This window comes from Nelumbo nucifera, chromosome 2, assembly GCF_055504915.1.
Source record: "Nelumbo nucifera cultivar China Antique chromosome 2, China Antique-T2T, whole genome shotgun sequence".
NCBI lineage: Eukaryota > Viridiplantae > Streptophyta > Magnoliopsida > Proteales > Nelumbonaceae > Nelumbo > Nelumbo nucifera.
The window spans coordinates 9,585,174-9,593,321 of record NC_142650.1 but is presented as its reverse complement, the minus strand read 5'-3'; positions in this window follow the sequence as shown (position 1 = coordinate 9,593,321).

The following is an 8,148-nucleotide window of genomic DNA, read 5'->3' as shown; positions in this document are numbered from 1 at the left end:
CATCTATAAGGTTAAGGGTATGATATTAGGTTAAATCCGACTTTTATATTATTAGAATGTATATCAATTTTATATATTAAGTCTTGAATTTAATAATATTCTGAAACTTATATAAAAGATAATTGATAGTTTATATATTTTTTATATGTTTTAATTAAATGATTGAAAATTTTGTAATTTATTTATATTATTTTATTTATTTATTATTTATATATAATAAAATAATAAAAAAATAAATATGGATTCTAAACCCAACCCTATCCTTAAATTCGGGAAGGATAGAGTTGGAGGAGGGTTTGGATTTTTAAAATCCAATCCCTATGGATTTTGGGATGAATACGGGTTGGGAGGTTTAGGAAGATAGATATGATTTAAAATTTACAAAACCCTCCTAAACTTGCCCCGTTGCCATCCCAACATCTATTATCAGATCTTAGATCGGGTTGATGTGGGATTATGCTTTTATTGAGACGGATCGGATCGGACTATATTCCTTTCCCTTTTAATCAGGAGTGCATTTGGGTTGGGTTCGGATCAAAGCGAAATTCGTTCCAAACCTGACCCATTTGGAACGAGTGTCAAAAAATAAATATGTTTATTCAAATAAGTTTAAAGTCATTGTAAAATTTTGCAATGAACATATTTGTATTTTCACTCTTGCCCAACACAGAGTCTGGAATCTGGAGTCTGGACCCTACGGTTTGTGGGTTACGTTACGTGAACTCAAAGCTTTTGCATGTATGCGAATATAATGTTGATTGTGGGCCGTCCATTACTTATTTTGTGCTGTATCCAATGACGCGCTTATCTGATCCTGACCCCACGTGATCCATCTTTCTCTCACTTCAGAGTGAGTACGTGGCTCACCTGCAGCATTTCAGAACGCTCGGATGGGGCCCACATCACAAGCAACCCTGTTGCACACTTGCACATGTAGATGGTGTGAGTTGGCCTAGTTCACACCAGATGACCAGAACCAGAGAGATATCCCACCGTTATGTATGCCAAATCAGACCCCAGAGAGGACGATAACGGAAATAATATAATATATTGGCCTAGCCCCAATCTCCCCAGAAAAAAAGGGAAAAAAGGAATCAGATGGTCAAATGTTTTTCAATAGGGTTTGGAGATTCCTCTTTTTACTAAATGCAAGTGGGACCCAATCCCAATATATGTGGGGCCTACACCTGTCCCAGTCCCACGTTTTCCGATATGCCAAGTACCATTCATTGAGCAACTAGAAACAGAAATAAAAAAAATGGGTGTTACCATTAAGGCGAATAAGCCACTTTTGCCCTCTCATTGCTGGTAAAAAGACGGATACGCCACTGTTGCTCTGACGTGGATAAGTCATAAATAAGGGGACAGTTTTGTCTTTTAACGGATCGGAGTCATGATCAAGGCTGTACCATTGTAAAGAACAATGGAATGTAATCACTTCCCTACATCTACATTAATTGAACGGTTACGAGATCCACTGTATCTACCTTTGAATTGCGGAACGACATTGACTACATTTTGTTGTTTTCCTTCTTATATTTCAAACATTCAACCTTCCAACTCTACTCTGCACTTATTCAAATGTGTCAGACCGACTGACCGTCGGCGTGGACTAGACCTGTTCATGGGCCGGGTGCCCCGACGGGCCGGCCCGGTCCCCAGACGGGCTTGAACAGGTACATAGACCCACGGGCTTAACCTCGGGCCAAAAAGCTCAGCTCGCAATAAATTCGAGCCGGGCTCGGGATTTGTCAAAATAGCCCGGCCCGACCTATAAATAAACCTAAAAACCCTAGTTGAATAACCCTCTTTTTTTCACCTCTTTCCCTTCTTTTTCCAACCAAATTCTTCTCCACATCCTCTTTCCCTTCTTTATATATTTTTTTAATATAAATAAATTTTAAATTTATATATTTTTTTAATGTAAATAAATTCTGATTTATATTGATTATTGAATAGAGAAAATTTCTAATTTTTTTATTAGGTCGGGCTTCGGGCTTTTTATTAGGGTCGGGCTCGGGCTCGGACCTAACATATTTCTATTAATAAAGAGTAAAAGTCCAGCCCGAGCCCAGCCGGGCCTGGCCCATGAACAAGTCTAGCGTGGACTCTAGGTCCCGTCTCGAACCGAAAGGAGCGCTGGTTCGACCCTTTTGGGTTTAATAGCTCTGTCCGATTTTAGTGCTCATCTGGGAGGGCTTTCAGCCTTTCACGCAGCTTGCAAGGAAAAGGGATGCCCTACTCCGACAACGGAAAGCCGTGAAAATAGAGTAGTGTGGTGAAAAACCAAACAGCCCATAATATATTTATAAGAGCTGATAAATCAACTTCAAAGTTATTTTTTGATAACTTCAATTCAAAGTTGCTGAAGCGCACCCAAATGGGCCCTTAACCTAATTCACCTGCCTATTTCATTTCGACTAGTAGCATATAATCTGTTCATCGGCCACTCACCACTGGCGTCCGTGACTATGGAACCGTGACAAAAACTCTAGTAGGTACCCTACCCTATACTGTTGCCATACATGTTATTTCCACTCCAAAATCGAAAACAAGGGAGGATTTTAAGGTTCACTTGCAGGGACCCGTGCGATGTACGGGAAAATTTGAAATATTTAATAATTTTATTTTTTATTTAATGTTGATTTATAAAAAATAATTATTATTATTAAATAAATATAAATAAATATTTTTTAATAAATTTAGTTTTATTAATGATTTGTAGTAATTTTAATAATTTTTATTTTTTATTATTTTTAAATAGAATTTTGATTAATTTTAAGTAAGTAAAAATAATTATAAAAGTTAACATTTTATTAGTTCTACTAATAATTAATAATTATATAGGAATGACAACAAGATGGGTTCAAGGCAGGGCACCCCATCCCTTTCCATGCCCTATAGTCAAGACACTACCCCATCCTCGCCTTGCCTCTAGTGTCACGCGGGTTCAGGGCAAGGTAACCACTACACAATATTGGGCGAGTTTAGGGGTAAGGCACCCCACCCCTCATCAAGGATGGAGAATCCTCGAATTTCCCTGCCATGTCCCCATTATTGGGCTGGTTCAAGTAAAGGTGTAAATTGGGTCGTGCTGGGTCGGCACGACACGACCCGCATGTGGCCCGCACAAAGTGCGAGCTGTGTCGTGTTAGCCCGTGAGGCGTCCCGGGCCATGCCTCCCTCCTCTAAGATAATTTGGGGTCGGTTCGACACGATCTACAACCCAAGCCCACACGGGCCCGTGCCATGCCGTAGGTCGGGTTGGTCCACTGGGTCGGGCCTTGGGCCAGGCCATGCTACACACCAAGCCAAGCTCAAGGCAAGGCACCCACTCCCCGTCCAAGGTTTTTAAAATTGGATGGAATAGGGAATTGTTCTAGGGTCGAACGGTTCGACTGTTCGGTAATAACGGATGACCCGCTATAGCAAAAAAAAAAAGAAAAACAAGAAAAAGGCCAAAAATTGTTGTCCGGGTTGACGGTTCGACTGCCTTGGTCAGCGATTTGCTAACCAAATAAACGGTTTTTGTACAAAAAACGATTTTGAGGTTAAACGGTGTTCGGTTCTCAATTTTTCCGGTCTAACCATCTGGTTTGATCTAGTTTTGAAAACACTATCCCCGTCAACCCAATTATTCAATTTGATGACATAAATGATCAAAAGAATATATTGAGTATCAACCACATGATAAATTTCTAAAAGTACACTATATTGTTTTTAATATTCAAATATGTAATTTTATGAAAATTTTGGAAAATTGATTGTATTTGTATAATTTTGAAAAAATTATTCAAAATTATTTAAATTTCTATTAAATAATTTATTTTCTTTTTAAATGGTTTACTTATAGAATTATATTAATTTATCTTATAATTTCTAATACAAACTAACCAATAGTTTCCTTTTTCTAATATTATACTAATTTATCTTAATAAATTGTGTAATTATTTGTTCAAATTATAGTTTTCCATTTCCTATAGTCATTTATCTTTAATAATTTTCAAAAATTTGCAATAAAAACTACATGATCTTCAATGGTTTTCCAAACTCTATTAAATGTAATAGATTTTCCTAAATTTTCCAAAATATTCTAATAATTTTCAATAATTATTTAATGCATTTTAAATAAACTTTCAAATACTTGATATCTTTTGATTTCAAAAATATTATTTTACGAAAATGTAGTTTTATGAAAAAATTTGAAAAAAAATATTACATTTGTGTAATTATGGGGATTTATCGATTTTTTAATTATTATTAAATATATTTTTTATTTGGTAGTTTACTAACAAAATAACGCTAATTTATCTTTTATTTTCAATATAAACTAATTAATAATTTCATTTTCTAACATTATATTATTTTGTTCCCTCATTTGTATTTGGTTATTAATTGTAATAATAACAATAACTAAAATTTTATACTTTTTGATAATTGTTAAATATAATTATCAATTTTATAGAAATTAGTTAAAGAGTTTTCAATTTCTACAAATTGTTGTTAATTAGTTAATTAATAACAACATTTATTAATTTTTGGTAATTTACTAACCGTACTAATAAGAATATTTAATTTTTCGTAATTTAGTAACCGTATTTATTAACTTTGGGTAATAATACTATTTAATACTCATTGAATATGGGTGGGATTAAATATTAACTGTACTTAACTATTTTATTGATTAATATGAATATTTTAAATGAGGGAGAGTTAATATAGATTGGGGGATGCATTTTGGGAATTGATTATGGAGTGGAGCAACATGATGCTTTCCTATTGGTTTAAATCATGGTTTTTGAAAACAAACCGATCAGGGGCCCATTATGATGAAAAAATAAAAAAAAATAAAAATTTGAAAAACGGTCAAAACCGTTCAGACGGTTAACCGGCCAGTTCAATTGTTTATTGACCAAAATCAACGGTTTTGGGGGGAAAAAGCGGTTTTGGAGGAAAACGGAACTGGTCAGGTGACTGGTTCTCAGTTTTTCAGTCCAACCATCCAGTCCGATCCGATCCGATTTTGAAAATAGTGGTTTAAATGAGACACCTCAAGAGAGAGATTTTAGGAATATTTTTAGGTTGTTGGGTGATATGACTTAATGGGAGTAGTGGGAAGGGGAGAGGAGAGAAAGTCAAAGAGAATCCAGGGTGGAGATAATGGAGGAAGGAGAGGCATGGTGATGAGGACTCGTACGATGCAGGCCTTTGTTAAGTGAAAGTTAAACAATAGAAATACATAAGAGTATATAATTGTTTTATATTTTAACTGTTTAATAAACAATCCGATCAAACTCAACCCGAGATGGTCGATTTTCTAGTATTTTAAATCGACTTTGGTTTAATAAATGTATCTTAATATTTTATATTTTACATTTAATTTTTTAATACAGGAATGTAGGAAAATTCCCATATTTCTTAGTCTAAAATATTTTATATCATATATTTAATTTTTGTAATTTATTTTTTTAATAATATCATTGTAATTTAAAGTAATTTTTTGAACAAACAAACTAAACCGAAAGCATACCCAAATCGATACAACCCGAGTTGGTGGGTTTGGAGCACCATTTTTTTTTGAATCGTGTTTGCCATGTAGGATGTTTCCTGTAGCAACAACTTTTTTCTTTTTTGGTACCAATGCTCCAGGAAATGGTTTCTTCACTTCTACCCATCCTCCACTACCACATCATTGCCCTGTTGGCAGCAACAAACTGCAGCTCCAAGAAACACCAAAATTGGCATTGCTCAAAGCTACGCCTTCCTGATTTCCAAGGTGTGGCTTGGAGCACCGTTTTCTATGGAAAAATGGTTTCAAATAGAATGCTGTTTCTTGGAGCACCATTTTTTCCTACATGCCGCTAATGTAGCGCCATTTTTTGGAGCAACAACAATGGTTCCAAACAGACGCCTAATGGTCAATCGGTTTCAAGTGACAAACTGCAAAATTGACCATATCGATTTGGTTGGCGAAACAACCTACAACTGAACTGAACCAATCATTGAACACTCCTAAGTTTAACTAAATTTATTGTATAATCTCCAATAAATAACAATAATTTAATCTCCAATAATTATTGAAAATTTATAGCAAGCGTACACAATCATTGAAAATAAGTTTATAATGAAAATATAATAAAAATATATTAAATACAAAAATATAATAAATGTTGAGAATACACTAAATTATTCAATAAATAGTGTAATCTCAAATAAGTATTAATATATAAATTATAAAAAAACATATAATTACTAAAAATAAAATTATAACAAAAAATATAATAAATACGATAAATTAAATTTCAAAGTTAAATAATAGATGAAAAAATAAAAATAGATTTGTATTGATAAAAAATACATTTATAAATAATTATTGAAAGGATATTTATAAAAAAACAATAAAAAAGTACTGAAAATAAAGTAAATATTATAGTATATATAAATATATAATGATATACACTATTATTGTAAAATTATCACTAATAAATATACATTTTTTGATAGTTATTTTCTATAATTATTAGTCAATATAAGTGAAATTAGTTATTTACAATGTTATTTAGTTATTGAAATAATATTGTTATTTAAATTCTTAAAACATTAATTATTTATTGAATTTAATAATACATAAAATTATAATTGTACTATTATTACATAATTAATTATTAATTTTGTAAAATATTAAATTATTATTAATATTAATATTATGAATTCTATTATAATTATTTTTATACTTGTAAGATTTTTTTTTAATTTATTACATAATTTCGTTATTTTAACTATTAAAAAAATCGTCATTTAAATATTGAAATAATATATAAAATATGTAAAATATTTCTTTATTTTAATTTTATTTATTTCAATGTTATTCCGTAATATTAAATATTTGTTATATTATTTAGATATTTTTAATGTTTTTTTATTTAATATTTTTAGTTATCGAAATATTTAAATAATGTTTTATTTTTTAATGTTAAATTTTTATTATTTGAATAACATTTAAATTGAATAATTCGTAAAATTATAATTTATATTGTTACTACATAATTTCATGATGAAATTTTAAAAATATTGAATTATTAATAATATGAATATTATTACATCTATTAATTTTGTGTGTTTTGAATAAATATTTTAAATTTAGTATATAATTTCGTTATAACATTTAAATAGTTCTGAATTTTTTTAATTGAGCATATGTAATTTCTTTATGGTTGTTAGAAATAGTTGAGCATATGTGATTTCCTTATTGGTTTAATGGGTAATTATGTAGAATTGAAAAAATAAAAAATTCAAAAAAAACAGAAAATCCGAAAGGGGGGTTTGAAATAAGGAGATGTATGGTGCCGTGGATAGATCAATTTTAATATGTATTATATATATATATATATATATATATATATATATATATATAGATAGATAGATAGATAGATAGATAGATAGATAGAGAGAGAGAGAGAGAGATGCTTGGATTTATGGCTATACAATCTACAGAAAATTAGGAAGGAGGATTTGAAGTAAGGACAGGTATGATGACATAGACAGACCATGGTTCATGGCTGTACAGTAATACAATCTTTATTATTTTTTTGCCTTTTTTCTTTCTTTACTCATGTTTTCTTTACCTCTTCATATTTGCCTATATAAATTTGAATGTCAAGCTATTTATCCATTCAAAAAGGAACAATAAAAGTCAAAATTTGAATTTTTTATCAGGGGTTGGTCAATTTTGAATTTCAGCCTATAATGAATCAAAATAGTATCAATTGAAATCTAGTTAGACCATTCCATTCTGATTCCGATTTCTATGGCGTGGCAAACCAAACGGACCCTTAGTAATATTACCCTAAACAGTCAGCACGGCACGGTCGGATACGCCAGATTAATCCGTCTGCATAGTTTTGTTCTTACAACTCATAGCCGATACTGTCATTAGGGACTTGCAAGCGACCTCACCATTCTCTCACTGTTGTTCTCCTCGAGTTTGGGGACCGCAACTAGCGAGAAGTCGCAGCAAGTCTCATTACCAGCGACAGATACTTTTTCCTTTTCTTCTTCTTCTATCTCTTTTTCCTGTTGGGAAATATCTGTCTGCCACAAATTTAAAACAAAGTTATTTTTTCTGTAACTAGTCTTTCATAACTCGGC